Raw genomic sequence first — 18,771 nt, 5'->3', positions numbered from 1 at the left:
TGCAAAACTTTTGTGTAGAATAATGTGGTTCGATATCGGTATTTCACTTTAAAATAAATAACAGTTAGGATGGATTTTATTACAAAAAATAAAAATGTTTTCTACTCAAAACAGAAATTCAAAATTACTTTCAAATATTCAAAATTTTAAAAGAAGATCTTAATTTGAATTAGTGTAATATGGGACTACACTCATTATAAATTTAATACAAATATTCACTTCCAAATAAATAATAGTTAAGATGGATTTTATTACAAAAAATAAAAATGTTTCCTACTCAAAACAAAAATTCAAAAATACTTTGAAATATTCAAATTTTGAAAATAAGATGTTAATTTGAATTAGTGTAATATGGGATTACACTCATTATAAATTTCATACAAATATTCACTTCCAAATAACTAACAGTTAAGATAGATTTTATTAGAAAAAATAAAAATGTTTCCTACTCAAAACAGAAATTAAAAATACTTCAAAATATTCAAATTTTGAAAATAAGATGTTAACTTGAATTAGCGGAATATGGGATTACACTCATTATAAATTTAATACAAATATTCACTTCCAAATAAATAACAGTTAAGATGGATTTTATTACAAAAAATAAAAATGTTTCCTACTCAAAACAAAAATTCAAAAATACTTTGAAATATTCAAATTTTGAAAATAAGATGTTAATTTGAATTAGTGTAATATTGGATTACACTCATTATAAATTTAATACAAATATTTCAAATTCAATAAACTCTTCGTAGTCACATTGCTGTTAACAAAAGACTATGTCACACTATTCTTGTGATCTCTTTCGCATATATAAATTAAATTATGTAAGTGTATTGTTTCTATAAAAATGGAAATTCTATTTTATTTTTATTTAATATATAATGCAATGTCTAAGAAGTACAGACAATTATAAGAATGTGACATATCCGTATCGTATTCATGTTTTTGTTTATGTCGAACACTAGCATTCATTAGACACTTCATAATATGTGTCTAACGCGCATTAAAATGTGTCCTATTTTTTTTAAAAAAAAATTCGGTCCGACAATTTTAGAAACTTGTATCCTTTGATTAAACACATGTCACTACAACATATAAAACTTTTGGTGACCAATCATTTTGGTCCCTAAAATATAAATATTCTGTAATTACATAATATATATATATATATATATATATAAGATGGAGATGTTATTTTGGTCTCTATAACATCTCCACCCAGCCCAGCCCAGCCATTTAATTTTATATTCTGTAATTACATAATAAATTTTAAAGAATAATAGTAGGAATCATGAAAAATATATAATGAAATGTTTTATGAAAAATTTTCATCATTTGATTAGTGTGCAGTGTTTTATTATATATGTAATCTAAGAATGAAATTTTTTTCATGATTATCTTCATGATTTTTTTTTTATAATCCCAAACATTACTCAACTTTAAATATATGTGTGTATATATATAAAAGACAAGTATAAATATCCATGTCTTAAAGTGAACCAGTTACTTGTTCCCCCCAAAAAGTGAAAAAGTTATCAAAAGATCCAAACTTGTATTACTATTAGATTTTGGTAACCCAAATTCAAATAATTATTAAGATGATCCGATTCATTTAAAAGTCTTAAAATAATAATAATAATATTGTCTATACTTTTACCGACAAAGTAATATTGCTCAATCATTGTCAAATTGATTGCAATATTTTTCTACCCGCAAGGTCCCATTCAAAGCATATATACCCTTTTTATTTATTTGCATAATTTTCTTTTTTTTTTTCTTTTTGTTTTTGGCAAAGTTCATCACATTCTTACATCATATAGGTTGTGTCACGCCCTCAAATTTAAAGCATATGACAATCATGCATAAGATCCATAAACATAATAGAAAAGTTACATTTCATTTATCAGAGTCTCATTTATAAAACATATTGCATGCATTACATTTTCATTGATGTTTATCCTGAAACTATAGCATGTAATTTTAACTCCAAATAACAAAGTAAATGCCCTAAGGGCTTACATCGTTTCCAAGCTATCACTTGGTTACAGCAAAAGAAGAGTTCTAAGTCTTTTATATATAAAGTCATCGGCTTGAGTTTACATTTAACATCAAAATTAAATCATCAAAATGGAGCCTTCAACTCCTAAATCTCCCAAGCTAAGATCTTGGAGGTGGCATCTCACCTGTACTTGAAAAATGGTGTCCCAAGTAGGGTGAGCCAATGCCCAGTAGAGATATGCTAAACGATATATGAGAATTAACTAAAACATTAACATTTTATAAATGTTTAACACATGTAAACTACGTACATCCTTTCCATAACCAATCAACATTCACATCCATATTTCGAACCACTTCCATTTATTTGTCCAAACCAATTCATTAACATAGATCATTATTACCCAAGCAATTCGAGATGAGACTACAACTCATATGAATAACACTTCAATCATAAACATCATTCAAACACTTCCATTCGCTTGCCATTTTTTAGAATTACATCTGAGGGAATCGGTACCCAAATATATATATGATTTCAGGACTTTCACTCTGAACACTCTGGCCAACTTAATTATCTATGGAGTCTATCTCCTATCTCCTCCCACACAATGGAGTACATTCCCTATCTCCTCCCAAACAAGATACATATACAATGACCAATTAAATCACATATTCAATGTTAATATCCAACCGTCATATTCAATGACATATTCCAATTGATTAGTTTCAATTTACCTAATCAACATGCAGTTTCTACAACAATCATGGCTATCCTCCACCGATAGCCCAAAACAGATATATCTAAACAGATAAATAAATTTCTCAACAGATAATATATCACATTTTCCATAGGTGAGTTATTCATCAATCCAACTACACCATTTAACCACAATTTCTTCCAATTTCATGATTTTCAAACCAATTTCGTGTTTCCACATTTATTTCACTATTTATACAAAATAGTTATTTAATTCAAGTTAGGGCATTTTCCCCCTTTTCTCAAATATTGCCTCATAGGCCAAATTTCCACAATTATACACAATTAACCCATTGTCAACATCTCACATACACATACGAAGCCCAAGTGAGAAAACCCCTCTTTTAACCTTCAAACTCAAACCCTAACTTTACCCAAAATTCTCAAACCCCACCATTTATAGGAAATGACTAACATTTATGTCAAAACTCATATTAAGGAGTAGATTATCCCTACCTCAAGAAGAGAAGACGAGCCAAGAAAGAGATGAGCTCCAAAGATGACGAAACCAACTTCCACTCGGATGAAAATGGAGATCTTGAAGAGCTCAAACTTTTTATCAAAGGAAGGGGGTGAGAAGATCAATAGATATAGGTCAAAATGTAGAGAGAGAAGCTCTTAACTTAGGGTTTTGAAAATTTTGAAAGAGAGAAAGGACAGAAAAAGTGATTTAAAATGTCACTTTCGCGATCTGATATACGTACAGTCCGCTCGAGCATCAGACACAAAAATTATACCCGCTTGAGCGCAATAAAGGCCGCTCGAGCGCCAAGACACAACAGCAAGGCACTACCTGCTCGAGTGCAATGATACCCACTCGAGCATAGAATACACTCGTTCAGTATTTTACAGACTTCAGACAGTCGCTCGAGGTCAGACCCGCTTGAGCGTAAGAAACTCTGCTTGAGCGTGAAAAACACTTCTGCAGTATTTTTGCAAACGCACCAAGTACTGAAGGATTGTAAACCCCGCTCGAGCGGAAGACCAAAATTCTGGGCTACAAGGTTCTAGGCCAACAACTAACCAACCTGTTCTGAACACACCCAAGACATCCCAAAACTCAAATTCAAAGAGTAAGAGGATGAAGAGACATAACAACAACATTAAACCATAAGACCCGAGTCCGAAACACCATAATGGTCGAGTTAGAAACCGGGATCGCTATAACGGATCTTCCCTAATTGTTGCCTTAACATGGCCTTTATTTGTCATCTAGAGACCTAGTGCAAACTATGAATGATAATTTTTCTCCGACATTGTCTATGTGGCATTTCAAATCAATCAGATAATAGAAAATTTTACAAGAGATGCTAACTCACTTTTATTACAAAAGACAACACACTTAGTATCTGTTGCGATTTTTCATGGGCCAGAAGTATCATATAGACACTGTCATTTGATACTATAGAAGTATTACGCAGACAATGCCAATTGACAAATTGGTCACTTGATTTGTCCCAATTTCAATATTGGTTTTATTTTGATTTGGTTTGATATTACTCGAACTCTCATATATATATATATATATATATGTAATGAGTTATTTTGGGATTAGGATCGTTTTTTTACATTGATGGAATGGAAATATCCATTGCATAATCAATGATTGTGAAATAACTATTCCATTATATCTTTATTTCATAACTTTCCATAAAAGATACCTTTCATACAAGTTACTGAATAATGAGATATTTATTGTTGATATTGTAGAGATGTAGATTGGCAGGGTTCATAATAGCAGAGGGAAGGTCTACACCAGAGGAGAGTAATGGTTTTGTCTTCAAAGACTGCAATGTCATTGGAACTGGATTCGCCTACTTGGGCAGGCCTTGGAGAGAGTATGCCAGAGTTATCTTTTATAACTCTTATTTGTTAGATGCTATTCTTCCTCTTGGTTGGAATGCTTGGAGCAATTTCACCAGCCGCAAGTACTCTCTCTCACCACCTCTCTCTTTTAGTTTAATAAATCTCTACAACTTATGTTTGTTATCAATACATCGCGTGATAAATAAAATATGATTAGGTAAGCTTTTAACAATAATTAATTGACACATCTAATTCTTAAAAATTATTCAGTGATTTAAAGTCCCCACATTAATCTGTAGGACAAATTATATTGGGAATCCTCACATTTTTCCCTTTATGTCATTTTGGTCCCTATTATATTAATTAGCTCAATTTTGATATTCAATTGGACCATATTGATGTGCTAATTGAAATTATGAGGATCAAAATAAAACAAAGACCAAAATATAAGGGCTACTTCTGTAATTTACCCTAATCTTTATTACGAACCTCTCATGCTTAGTCATTTAAAATAATTTGGATACCAGGTTTCAGTAATTTTGGGTTTGACAATTACTTTTTTAGCAATTCGTCGCTTTGTTTTTTCACTTTTAGTGATTTTTTAGTTAAAGTTTTAGATATTGTTACATTCTTAGATTCTATCCACCTGAAAATTAAAATAAAATAAATTAAATTAAATTAAAAGTCCACGAAGGGCAAAAAAAAGTTAATTTTTTTTTTGTCTTCAGTGAATTTATTTTTGTTCATTATTATTATTTTTTTACTTTTTAGATTTTTATAAACTACTAGGAATTTTTTTTTTCAAGTACTTGTATCCCAATTAATTCATAACATATTCTTGTATTTCAATACGTTATATTATTTGGACATTTGATCTACCAAATTCAGATTCAGACTTGGGGGCAATGATTTGGAAACAGTGATCGGTGATTAAGGAACAGCATATTCAGCTTATTGGCAGGATGTTGTGATACCCAATTGTGTGCTGCGTATTTATTTTACGCCATTACGCTGTCCATTTGTCTGTTTATTTATTTCCTTATTATCGCTTTTATTTATCTTTTTGCTAGGTAGTTTAGCGCGATTGCTTCTAACCCAGTAGATATTCCCCAAGCACTCTGGACTAGAGGTCGTCGACTCCATCGATCCGAGGATCTGGTAGATGGACAACCAGTGTACCACTCTCTACCCCCGGTTACTAGACGGAGGGCAGCTAGGTAGAGGGCATTAGTTCATCAGTCAGTTCAGAGGGCCTTATCTACCCCACCTGAGTACAGTAGGGATCAGGGTTTTGTTTCTCACACAGAGAGGGAATATATACCAGTAATTCAGCAAGAGCAGAACAATATGGCTAGCTTAGAGGAGATGGTGCGCCAACTCCAAGAAAGTATGAAAATGATGCAGCAGGATGCTGTCCGACAGGCAGAGTTCGCCAAACAGCAGGCCACAGTTATGAATGAACAAGCAGAGTTAATCGTGAGGCTACAACAGCAAACCGGAGCATCTGCTTCACAACAAGCTCCTCCCCCGCCAGGAGTTCCAACCCTCGGGGAGACAGCTAATGTTCAGAATGATACAGACATTCCCACAGGACTGCCTCCACCCCTGATCCTACCCCCAATCCCACCCCAGTTATCCAAAACACCCACCAACCTACTGGACTCTCCTTTTGAGTTCGAGACAGATCCCACAGCACTGAAGTTGAGCAAGCTTGAAAAACTGTTCAAAAGATCCCAGGGAGTCAAGACCATCCCTGACATTGAAGATGGGTATACCGACGCAGCTGTGACACTGCCTGACAGATTCAAAATGCCTCATATCGACCGATTTGATGGATTCGGGACCCCATGGTGCACCTGAGGTTGTTTTCGGATATTTTGAGGCCAATGGGCCTCTCCAGACTGCAGAAGCTGTCTCTATTCGGCCGGACCCTATCAAGTGTGGCAGCCATATGGTATGCCAAATTAGAAGATGACGTCAAGAGAAATTGGGACGAGATGGCTGAGGCCTTCATTGCGCAATACTCATACAATACACAAATCGAGATTATGACCCGTGATCTCAAAACAACAAGGCAAGAGCCTAAAGAGAGCTTTTCAGAATTTGTGACTAGATGGAGGGCCAAGGCTTCGATGATGACCTTAAGGCCTACAGACAAAGATCAAATTCGGATGATTGTGCGCAATCTTCAGCCGAAGTTAATGCAGAAAATGATTGTACTCCCCTTTCCTACCTTTTCCGATCTACATGAAATGGGGGTACAGATTGAAGATGCCTTGAAGCAAGGCTTAATTGATAATGACTGGGAGCAACCCCGAAGAACTTTCAATCGCAGCAGCAATGCGGGCCCGAGCGGTGCTACGACTACAAGCGCCTCTGAAGTGAGCATAGTCACCACCAACCCCCCTCCAAGAACCATGGCAACTACGCCATTCTCCGGCGCGTCCGGAAGCCATACCCAAACAGCCAAATACCCACCCAAAAACACAGGAACCTTCGCTCCACTGTATGTGCCCCTATCCAAAGCTCTGGGGGTTTTAATCAGAAAAGGGCACTTGAAGCCCCTAGAGCCGCGGCCATTACCGGAAAAACTTCCCCCTACCCACAACCCAGCCAAATATTGTGCATTTCACCAACAGCACGGTCATGACACCGATCTGTGCTACCGATTACGTCATGAGATTCAAGATCTCATCGATAATGGGGTGATTCTGCCTCCCGAGAAACCCAATGTTACGACAAACCCTCTCTCCACACATAACCAAGCTCCACCTCCTATAAGAATCAACTTTAACCAAACTGGGGACGTGTTTACGATCCTAGTATCTATATCACTCCTTCTCACCTACCTAAGCCGGAGGTACTCCTTCTTGATTGCACCAACTTGTGCATGATGGACATCTCCATAACCCAACCTAAGCCAGTGGTGGTGATAGTCAAGGACAGAAGGGAGGAGATTTCAGAGGAAAAGAGGGTTGTTAAGCCAGAATTTGAGAAGTCTGGGAGTTCCGTTGAGAAAATGTGCAGTCCGAGCGACTACATTTCGTCAATAGGCCATGATAGGCTAGATGTGGAATTACCGACGAAGGCAGAGCTGTGTGGGATCCAAGGGGATGGTTTGGGACAGAGGACAGATAATCTGACGGCTGTGGAAGAGGACCTTGCCAATCTCCAGTTTTACAATGACCGAGATCCAGGGGACGCAACAGTCAACTGGTTCGATTATGAGGAATCAGCAGAGGCTATCGGGTGGTTGGATGATCAACCAGATATCGTGGAAGAGTTCCAACTAGGACAGGGCCTGGTAGGGGCAAGAATGTCAGTGACGGCCGGAAGGGTCGAAGAACAGAGTACATCGCCGGAGAGCGCCGATGTCAAGAATTTCGCTCAAGATTGGAGCATTTTGAATACAAGAATTATTGGACAGCCAGCTGTATTGACACAGTCGGAACAGGAAAGATTTGAAGATTCTGAGAGAATCAGGAAGGCAAAGGCCCATGTGGGGACTGAAACCGCTATGAGCACAGAAACAGAGAATGCTACAAGCACAGGGATGGAAGGTACCGTGAGTACGAGAACAGTCATACCAGAGCCGGACAAGTGTCTGTCGACTGCGAATGGAATGTGGTAGGAGGACGATGATTTATGTCTTGTCCACACGGATGAAGATTGGGGGAACAACCAACCCGATGACACCTGGTACCTTGGAGAAGTCGACCATATGACACGGAGCGGGCGGTACTTCAAACCCCTGCACCTAGATCAACCAGAGGCTTCTGGAAAAGATAGGGAGGCCGAGAAACAAAAGGAGAAACAACTTGAGGAGAAGGCTGTGCTCAAATAGTTAAAAAAAATACCAGCAGGCATCTCCATCTGGGGACTGCTTATGGCATCACGAGTGCACAGACAGGCTGTCCTATCAGCCATGGACAAGGCCAAGCTTTCGATAGAAACCACGCCAGAACAGCTGGTGGGATTAGTCTTTCCGGGAGGAGCTACCCCAACGCTGACTTTTTCCAACAAAGAATTGCCACCTGAGGGGGCAGACCATAACAAACCACTCTACATCTCTGTGGTGTGTAGGAATAAATGGATACCGGTGGTTCTTGTTGATACCGGGTCCGCCATCAACGTCTGCCCGACAAGGATAGCGTATGCGATCGGTTTGAAAACCGCGGATTTTGTACCAGCAGCCCAGGTAATTCGGGCATACGACAACACAAGTAGAGAAGTCATGGGGACGGTGAAAATTCAGACTAAAGTTGGGCCGGGACAGCATGAGATAGACTTCCATGTCTTAGAGGTTCCCGCAACTTTCAACCTGCTTTTGGGGCGGCTGTGGCTGCATCAGGTAAAGGCGGTGTCATTCACCTTGCATCAAATGGTGAAATACCCCCATGGGAAGGGAGTAGCCACTGTCTTTGGAAATTCATCGATTCATCTACCACCGGAAGTATCTACGCCTGTTCCAGAAATTGAGCATGGTATGGAGGACGTGTTCATATCAGGTTTTACCCTGGCTGAGGCTCGGGTTGTACAGAACATCATGGCTGCTAATGAGGGGGTATATGTCAGTGCTCAAGCAGTATACCTCATGAACAAGCTCTAACACATCCCCGGGATGGGATTAGGAAAGAGCGGCCGAAAGGGCGTTGCAACATTGGCCGAAGTGCCACACAACCCCCATACCTTTGGTTTGGGTTATCTGCCCACCAAAGAGGATTGGGTAAGAAAGGGAAAGGAAATGGCTGGAAGAGCCAAAGAGAAAAAAATGGGGAAATCTTTTGAGTTAATGCACCGGCCCATCCGGGGTACCCTAAACGGACGCTTCGTCCGGGAGGGGGAGGATTGTCCATTCGGTGGCTTTTCTGGAGCCGTGGCTGAACGCGGAGAGGAAACACGTGCCGGGGTTCGAGATCTTCTTTGAGCTACTGTTATCTGGGGATGATGTTGCCAAAGAGCAGAAAGACCCGACAGTTGAGGCTGACCATAGCAAGGAAATGGAGTCTGAGGACACCGAACTCGAAATGGGAGTAGCACTGGCATGTCTACTTTCAGATCCTCCAATCGAACAGAAGTGCTTGGGGGATAACTCCACGGTGTCCATGATCGGGAATGAAACGGCTGCGGGCCTACCATCAACTATTTTGGATGCATCCATCGCACCCTGCCTCGTTTGGCAGTACGAAAAGGGATTTTTGTCGAGCAGCACCAGGAATATTGGTACTGATCGGGAATGAAAGGAAATGGAGTTGCCAAAGAGCAGAAAGACCCGACAGTTGAGGCTGACCATAGCAAGGAAATGGAGTCTGAGGACACCGAACTCAAAATGGGAGTAGCACTAGCATGTCTACTTTCAGATCCTCCAATCGAATAGAAGTGCTTGGAGGATAACTCCATGGTGTCCATGATCGAGAATGAAACGGCTGCGGGCCTACCATCAACTATTTTGGATGCATCCATCGCACCCTCCCTCGTTTGGCAGTACGAAAAGGGATTTTTGTCGAGCAGCACCAGGTCAGTCTTGTGAGTCGGAATCAGGTTCCAGCTCAACTGAGTCTGAGTCCGATATTCCTGGAGGTGATAACCCAAATGCCACAGTCCTGTCCAAGTCGTCTTTTTCTTTCTCTTTTGAGTCTGTTGTAACAGAAGAATCGGACGGTTTGGAAGTACATAATGAGAATGATATGGATGTGGTTTCTGAGTACTTTTCTGTGCCTTTGATTTATTGCATGAATCAGGACTTTCAAAATTTTGACGAAAACGACGAGGAAGAAATTCCTCTGATTTTGCAACGCTTAATTAATCAAAAGCAAGAAAGATTTGTTAAACCTTTAGCTGATGAAATCACTACTGTGAATATTGGTACTGAGAATGGCCAGCGGCTGGTCTAGATCGGGTCCACGTTGTCTTCGGAGGAACACGAGCGCCTAGTCGCTTTATTAAAAGATTTCAAAGATGTTTTTGCGTGGTCCTACGAAGACATGCCTGGAATCGATCCTGAGATTGTACAGCACCGGATCCCTCTTGACCCCGAGGCCCGACCCGTCAAACAGAAACTTAGAAGGATCCGCCCTGACTGGGCCATGAAGATTAAGGAAGAGGTCACCAAGCAAATCGATGCAGGCTTCCTACTGGTATCCGAATACCCGACTTGGTTGGCCAACATCATTCCAGTGCCGAAGAAAGATGGCAGGATCAGGGTGTGCGTGGATTTTAGGGATTTGAACAGAGCCAGTCCGAAGGATGATTTTCCCTTGTCGCATATTGATGAATTGGTAGATTTCACAGCAGGGCACGCTTTGCTTTCATTTATGGATGGCTTCTCAGGCTACAATCAGATAGTGATGGCATCTGAAGACCGGGAAAAGACTGCTTTCACCATCCCGTGGGGGACTTACTGCTATAGAGTGATGCCATTTGTGTTGAAGAATGCCGGAGCAACATATCAACGGGCCGCAACCACAATATTACATGACATGATCCACAAAGAGGTTGAGGTGTATGTGGACGACATGATTGTCAAGTCCAAAGAATGAGAGGGCCACTACACCGCCTTGCAAAAGTTTTTCCAAAGGATCAAAGAATTCCGGTTGCGGCTGAATCCGTAGAAGTGTACGTTCGGTGTTACAGCAGGAAAAATGTTGGGGTTTCTAATTACACAAAGGGGCATCGAAGTCGACCCTTCCAAAATCAAGGCCATCTTAGAAATGCCACCACCAATGACTAAAAAGGAGGTGCGAGGCTCTCTGGGTAAAGTGCAATTCATAAGACGATTTATCTCAAGATTAACCTTGACTTGTGAACCACTTTTTGGTCTCCTGAAGAAAGGAAAGAAATTCCAATGGGACGGCCGATGCCAAGCTGCTTTTGAACAAATCAAGAAATACTTACAGAACCCACCCGTGTTGTCACCGCCAGAACCGGGGAGACCGTTGATATTGTACCTTTCAGTAACCGAAACTACAATGGGCTGTATGCTCGCACAAGAATCAGAGGACAAGGTAGAGAGGGCCATCTACTATCTGAGCAAGAAGATGCTTGAGTATGAAACTCGCTACACACAGTTGGAGAAGGCTTGCTTAGCCTTGGTATGGGCTACCAGGAAGCTGTGGCACTACCTGTTAGCTCACTCCGTAATGTTGGTTTCACGACTGGATCCCATCAAATATCTTTTCGAGAAACCGGCACTTACGGGTAGGCTAGCTCATTGGTTGCTGTTGCTTTCCGAATTCGATCTGAAATATGTGACACGCAAGTCAGTCAAGGGAAGAGCAGTAGCAGAATTCTTAGCCGATCATCCAGTGGAAGGGGGTGAAGCAGTTAAGTACTTATTACCCGATGAGGCCATTTTTCATATCGAGGATGAAACTTGGACGATGTATTTTGACGGAGCGTCAAACCAGTACGGGTATGGGATAGGAGTGTTGCTGATAGCACCCGACAATTCCCGTATCCCTCTATCATTTAAACTCCGGTTCAAAGTCTCGAACAATGAAGCAGAATATGAGGCATGCATTGCCGGTCTAGAAGTGGCCCTGTAACTAGGGGCAAAACGGTTGGACATCATCGGGGACTCAAACCTTGTTGTGTCTCAAGCAAAAGGAGATTGGAAGGTCAAAGAAGAAAAGATGATAATGTACCACCAGACCTTGGATTTGTTAATTCCTCGGTTTGAGAAGCTAAACTTTGCTCATCTAGTAAGAGAGAACAACAGGTTTGCAGATTCACTAGCAACTCTATCTTCCATGATAGACATCCCGTTTGGAGTCCAGATGCGTCCAGTCATCATTGACTAGAAGTTTGCGCCAGCATATGAAGCAATCGCTGCCATAGATGAGGTTCAGGACGATAACCCCTGGTATTATGATATTTGGAACTTCTTGGAGAAAGAGGCGTATCCACCAGGGGCAAATGCCAAAGATAAAAGAGCAATCAGAAGAATGGCTGTTCAGTTCATCATCTGCGGGGGTAAGCTGTATAAGAGAGGTCATCTGGGAATACATAAGCTATGTGTAAAGGCTGAAGAGTCGAAGCGCCTGATGGAGGCCATCCGTGGGGGAGAATGCAGTACACATATGAATGGGGTAATGTTGGCTCGAAAGATCCTCAGACAAGGTTACTACTGGTCTACTATGGTGGAGGATTGTATCGACTTTGTTCGGCGATGCCACAAATGTCAAATTCATGCAAACCGCATGAACATCCCGCCGTCGAAGCTGTACAACATGACTTCGCCGTGGCCATTTTCAGTTTGGGGGATCGATGTGATCGGGGCTGTTACTCCGAAAGGGTCGAATGGGCATGAGTTTATCCTGGTCGCGATAGATTACTTTACAAAGTGGGTCGAGGCCCAATCTTATGCAGTGCTGAAGGCTTCACATGTCACGAAGTTTATCAGAAACAACATCATCTGTCATTATGGAGTCCCAAATGAGATAATTTCAGATAACGATTCCCACTTCAACAAGGAGGTGATTGACTTGTTGGAAAAATACAACGTGGCTTTTCATAAGTCATCCATCTACCGGCCGCAAACCAATGGAGTGGTTGAGGCTGCCAACAAGAACATCAAACACATACTGCAGAAGATGGTGGAAACCTATCGGGACTGGCCAGATAAGTTGCCATTTGCTCTGTGGGGCTACCAGACTTCAATCAGAACTTCTACTGGGGCGACTCTGTATTCATTGGTCTATGGGATGGAGGCCATTCTTCCTATCGAAATTGAGGTTCCGTCTTTGCGAGTATTGGCCGAGTGCCAGATAGTCGAAGCAGATTGGCAGCAGAGCAGATTTGAAGAACTCATGCTCTTTGACGAGCGCAGATTGAAAGCACTATACCATGTTCAAGGTTATCAGCGCAGAATTGCCCGGGCTTTCAACAAAAAGGTTAAGTCCAGGAATTTAAAGGAAGGAGATTTGGTACTTAAGGACAACCAAGCTCCCATCCACGACCCAAGGGGCAAGTTCAGACCCAATTGGACCGGCCCCTACATCATCAATTCTATTTGGTCGGGTGGAGCTGTCGTTCTGATGGACCTAGATGGCCTAGAGTTCTCACAACCGATCAACATGGACAAGTTGAAGAAATATTACCCCTGAGAGGCTCGCTAGGCCGAAAACCCGAAAGGGCGACCTAGGCAAAAGTTAGAGCACGAAAATTTTGAAATTATAAAAACTGAGCTTGCAAGGTTGAAAGCCCGCAAAGGGCAGCCTTGGCAAAAGTTAGAGTGCAAAAGGAGAGTGAAAATACTCGAGTGAACCCAAGCCTGAACTACGTAAGGCTTGATTCCTATCTTTAGGATACATAGGCAACTTCATCTTGGAGTTCAGCCATAAACTTTTCCCCGATCAACTTTGTCCATTTGATCAGCTCGGTCATCTTTGTCTATTCAGCATTCAAAAGCTTTGATTGTAATCTTCGGTGCAGTGCTATTCAGACTAGGGGCAACTTTCCGTTGCTATGAGGTGCCGCGGTACTATTCAGACTAGGGGCAACTTTCCAGTTGCTGGGATCCGGGGTTGTGCATCCCAGTGACAGATCTCAGGCATGTCCAGTTCTGATCCATATCGAAAATAGTTTTGAAAAGTTTTAGGAAAAGTTGACTTTGTTCAAATTAATCTTTTTACAACTAAGACCATTTCTGGACCAAAACGGGAAGTTTTCAATACCACAACCTTCAATTTCATTGATTTCAATACAGAGTTCTCCTGCTCTTGCATACAAATTAAAGTTGCTTTTTATTACATTCATAAGGAAAACTTGAAAGTACTAATAAAACAATAAATCCGGGGCATGGATAAGTCAGGTGTTCCTGCGCCCCCTCCCAGAGCTGGTCGAAGCCGCTGATGCCAAGCTGGGCCCGACCTGTGCCTCTTCTTAAGCCAATCCAAGCACTCATCAGACAAAGTGCAACTGAAAGTGGGAGCGAGGGCCAGGAGCTCCCTAGTCCTCCATGCTGTTGTATATCGGGCAAGCTGAGCGCCTCGGATCGGGAATGCAGCTGGATATTCTATCCCTTCTGGTGGACAAGTCTGGTCATGACCGAACTGACGCCGGATCCAAAACGGAAAATAGAAGACACAGTGAGTCAAGCCAATCAGCTGAATCCCAGGTTGGCGGGACATGCTGTAGCTCATTGCCGGTAGATGAAGCCAAGGACATCGCCAAGCAATGCGATCCGCGGACAAGCTACACATCCAGTCAAACCACCAACCCTCATCAAGGGCGTCGACTAGGCGTTGTCTGAAGAAGTAACCGCGGGCTGAGTATGTTGGGCAAGAGTCCACAACCTACAACTTGTCCATCAACCATACCTGGGAAGGGATGAAAAATGAGAGAATAAAGAATAAAGAGGTGCATGATGAAAGAAAAGTAAGAAAAGGGTTTTGTGAGAAAACCGAGCTTGAGGGTCGAGTGATGTGAGCGATACATATGAGAGATTGGGTGGGAAACTTTACCTACAGTAGTAGTGGACTCCCCGCAAATTTGGTTATTTTGCGACGATAGAAAACATCCAAGCCCATCAACGTCTCAGCCAGAGTCATGGCGATGCAACTCTTACCCTCCTTCAAACCTTGGGCAACTTCAATCAATCGGACGCTAGTGTAGACGTCCCCGAACGCCCCGGGAGGAACGAGCTCCCGTTCCGTTCATTTTGGGGTCACTACAGTTCAGGACTCTCAAATTTGTCACGGTTCTAAGTCTGAACCAAAGAGTCCAAATCCGGCAAATCGTTTTGAGAAAAACTGATTTTTTTGAAAGAAGTGCCAAACAATGGACTGCTTTGCCAGATACAGAGTCGCCACCTAAATGTTTTTAAAATGGGAAATTTAGGAAACCCTGACTCGGTGCCAAAAGGCCACGTGTCCGTCATCACCAAAGTTGCCTCGGCTCGGGAACTTGGGTACGATTGGGGAAGGTCACTTCGTGAGCACCCCCGCTCGCCCGATCAAAGATCGGCCTCTACTAACCATGATATCTATTTTTGAAAACATTGTGAGTTCTTATTCGGGTTATTAGCCTAGGTTACTATGTGATGCGTACAGCGTACAAGTATAGACTGGATCGTCTGAATTGGAACAAAACATTTCATATTTGTTTTTTGAAAGATGGTTTGCTACTCGCAAGTAGGCTTAAAATGCAAATTTTGCCACCCTCGGGTGGGCTTAGTAAAGATGGTTTTGCCACTATCTAGTGGGCTTAAAACACACATTTGATGATTTATTCCAATCCAGATAACCCAACCTTCACCCACAGGCATTCAGGCAGTTATATCACATTAGCAATTAGCCTCATGGTAAGCATGCTATTCATGGCAGTCACTCACACGCATGCAAGGATGCTAAAGCATAAAACTCACCGAGTACTCCAAGCTAAAAAAAGAAGTTTATTAGAAATCATGCATGATCCTAAATATACAGAAATGCCTAATGCAACACATACAAAAATGCAACTATAGCAGGCTCGGCTATTCTAAACATGGCATATGAAATGCTACAAATAACATGTATTCAATTTGGAATTGAAAGTACGATGCAGTTAGTATGGTGCGCCGAGCCCGGTGCATGCAAAACAGATGAATGAATGCAAACATGCTATCATACTGTATGCTAATTGAAACATGCCCTAATCTAACCATCGTAAGCTGGTAAATAAAAGGGAAGAAAGACGTGGGGTTGGAAGACATACAACACACACACGCACACTTATTACAGTTGTGCCCTCGCGCAGAGGGTCCGAATAAATATACAGTCCCGAATAAAAGAATATTACAGTCCAAATATTACAGTCCAAATAATATACAAATTCCTAATTAATTAACAAATCAACTAAGAAAATAAATAAAACTGACATGCAAGCCAGGGACTGCCCTGCTTCTGATGGATGATGCATATCCGGGTTGTCTTGCGCGGAAATCCACCGGGATGCCCCAATTAGCCTCTGTTTAGCAGTTATTCTTGAAACGCGTGCCAGACTCTGAAAAGTTGTTGATTCTTCATTTTGCTGCAACAGAGAACAGGAAAGGGGCATAGCAATGTATTTCACAAATATATGCATGCCTCGATCCTTGTGCCACCAATCACGCATATCGATGCATGATGGCCGAGGAGCCGAATTGCGCAATTCAATGTAGAATGAATGTACATGAAAACACAACAAAAACTAACACCATCATGGATGATCCGGAGTGTCGGTGGCTGGGGAATTGAGACGCGTTCCGTCACTCGGAGTACGAAACGCACCTCGTTTCCTGTGCCCGGGCTAACTTCTATCCCGAACACGATGCAATATGCATGATATGCATGAAATGCGACTAAGATACAATCCTAGCATACACAATGCTATGAAAATGAGATGCCTCGAAATGCGTGCACACGGGCACGCAAACTGAGAAAATGACAGAATGCGATCTAAGATACAACCTAGTATGCACTATGCTGTAAAAATGAGATGCCTCGAAATGCGTGCACATGGGCACGCAAACTGAGAAAATGACAGAATGCGATCTAAGATACAACCTAGTATGCACTATGCTGTAAAAATGAGATGTCTCGAAATGCGTGCACACGGACACACAAACCGAGAAAATGACATACACAATGCAAATGATATGAAATGCGATATGGGCTTACGCTAACATGAGAGAGCCTCAGCCACACTCACGTAAGAGGCCGATGGATGAAAATGAAGTGCCTCGAAATGCGTGCACACGGGCACGCAAACCGAGGCGATGGCATACGCAATGCCATGGCATGGAAATGGCATATAAAATGCAACATGGACTTATACTAACATGAGAGAGCCTCAGCCGCACTCACATAAGAGGCCGATGGATGAAAATGAAGTGCCTCGAAATGCGTGCACACGGGCACGCAAACCGAGGCGATGGCATACGCAATGCCATGGCATGGAAATGGCATATAAAATGCAATATGGACTTATACTAACATGAGAGAGCCTCAGCCGCACTCACATAAGAGGCCGATGGATGAAAATGAAGTGCCCCGAAATGCGTGCACACGGGCATGCAAACCGAGGCAATGGCATATGCATTGTAAATGACGTGAAAAATGGTATGCAAGCATGCCAATGGATTTTCAGCAATGAAATATGGGGTAAAACAGTCCCGAAATGAGACGAAATGACACCAAATGCATGGAATAGTCCCGAAATGCGAATTTAGGCACCCGAAATGGCCTATAGCTATGCAATGCGTGCACAATATGGAAATGAAGTGCAAATACAGAAGCTAGGCAGTCCCTAAATAGGCATTTTTTTAGTAATGAACATGGTCAAACAGCAAGCATAGGTAGAGCAATAATGGCATGCAAAAATGAGGGTCAAGAGAGGGGTTTGAAGGAAGTGGTATATGCAAAAGCCAAACTGAAAAATTCCCTTCTACAACACTGGACAGGGACCAAAAATATGCACATTTACAGTTTATGGCAGCCTCAAAATCAGTATAAAAACATGCTAGAAATGCAATGCAAAATGAGGCTCAAAAGTGGCTATAACATGAGGTATACAAAGCATTCACCAAACAGAAAAATATTGTTAATGAAACATGACAAGGGGGTCAAAATATGGCCACTTTTGGTTCTGATCATGGCCGAAAAGTGAAAACACAATAGGCTAAAAAAACATGCAAAAATGAGGGGGAAAGAGGGCTATAATGGTAGGTGGCATATAGAAACATCAAATGGTGATGGGCCCTCCAACAATGTTGAAGAAGGGCCCAAAATAAGCACACTTACAGTTTATAGAATGCTCAAAAACAGATCACACATGGGCTAGAAATATCATGCAAAAAGGATGGCATACAAGAGGGTTGTGAAGCAAGTGCCAAAAATAAAACTCAAACAGAGAAATATCCTTAATGAAAGATAAAAATGAGCTCAAAATAACACTAATTTCAGTTATGGCCGGAACTCAAATGTGCAAGAAAGAGAGGCCAAGAAATGTTGCAAGAAATGAGCTAAAAAGAGAGAAATGGCAACTCACCCTTGTAGACCAAACTCTAGCAACTTCTTGGACCAAATTTGTTGCCTCTAAGCTGCTGGAATTCCTCTCCTTGCTGCTGAGATGGAGTGGTGGTGGTAGAGCTTGGTGGTGATGAAGAAAACAAGGTGTAGGACTTGGAGTTTTCAAGCAAAATGAGAGGGATGAAAGGGGAATTATGTATCTAGCCTTGAAGAGCA

The sequence above is a fragment of the Camellia sinensis genome, chromosome 12 (assembly GCF_055761805.1).
Source record: "Camellia sinensis isolate YWXY chromosome 12, ASM5576180v1, whole genome shotgun sequence".
NCBI classification, from domain to species: Eukaryota; Viridiplantae; Streptophyta; class Magnoliopsida; order Ericales; family Theaceae; genus Camellia; species Camellia sinensis.
Note: the sequence above shows the minus strand (reverse complement) of the source record.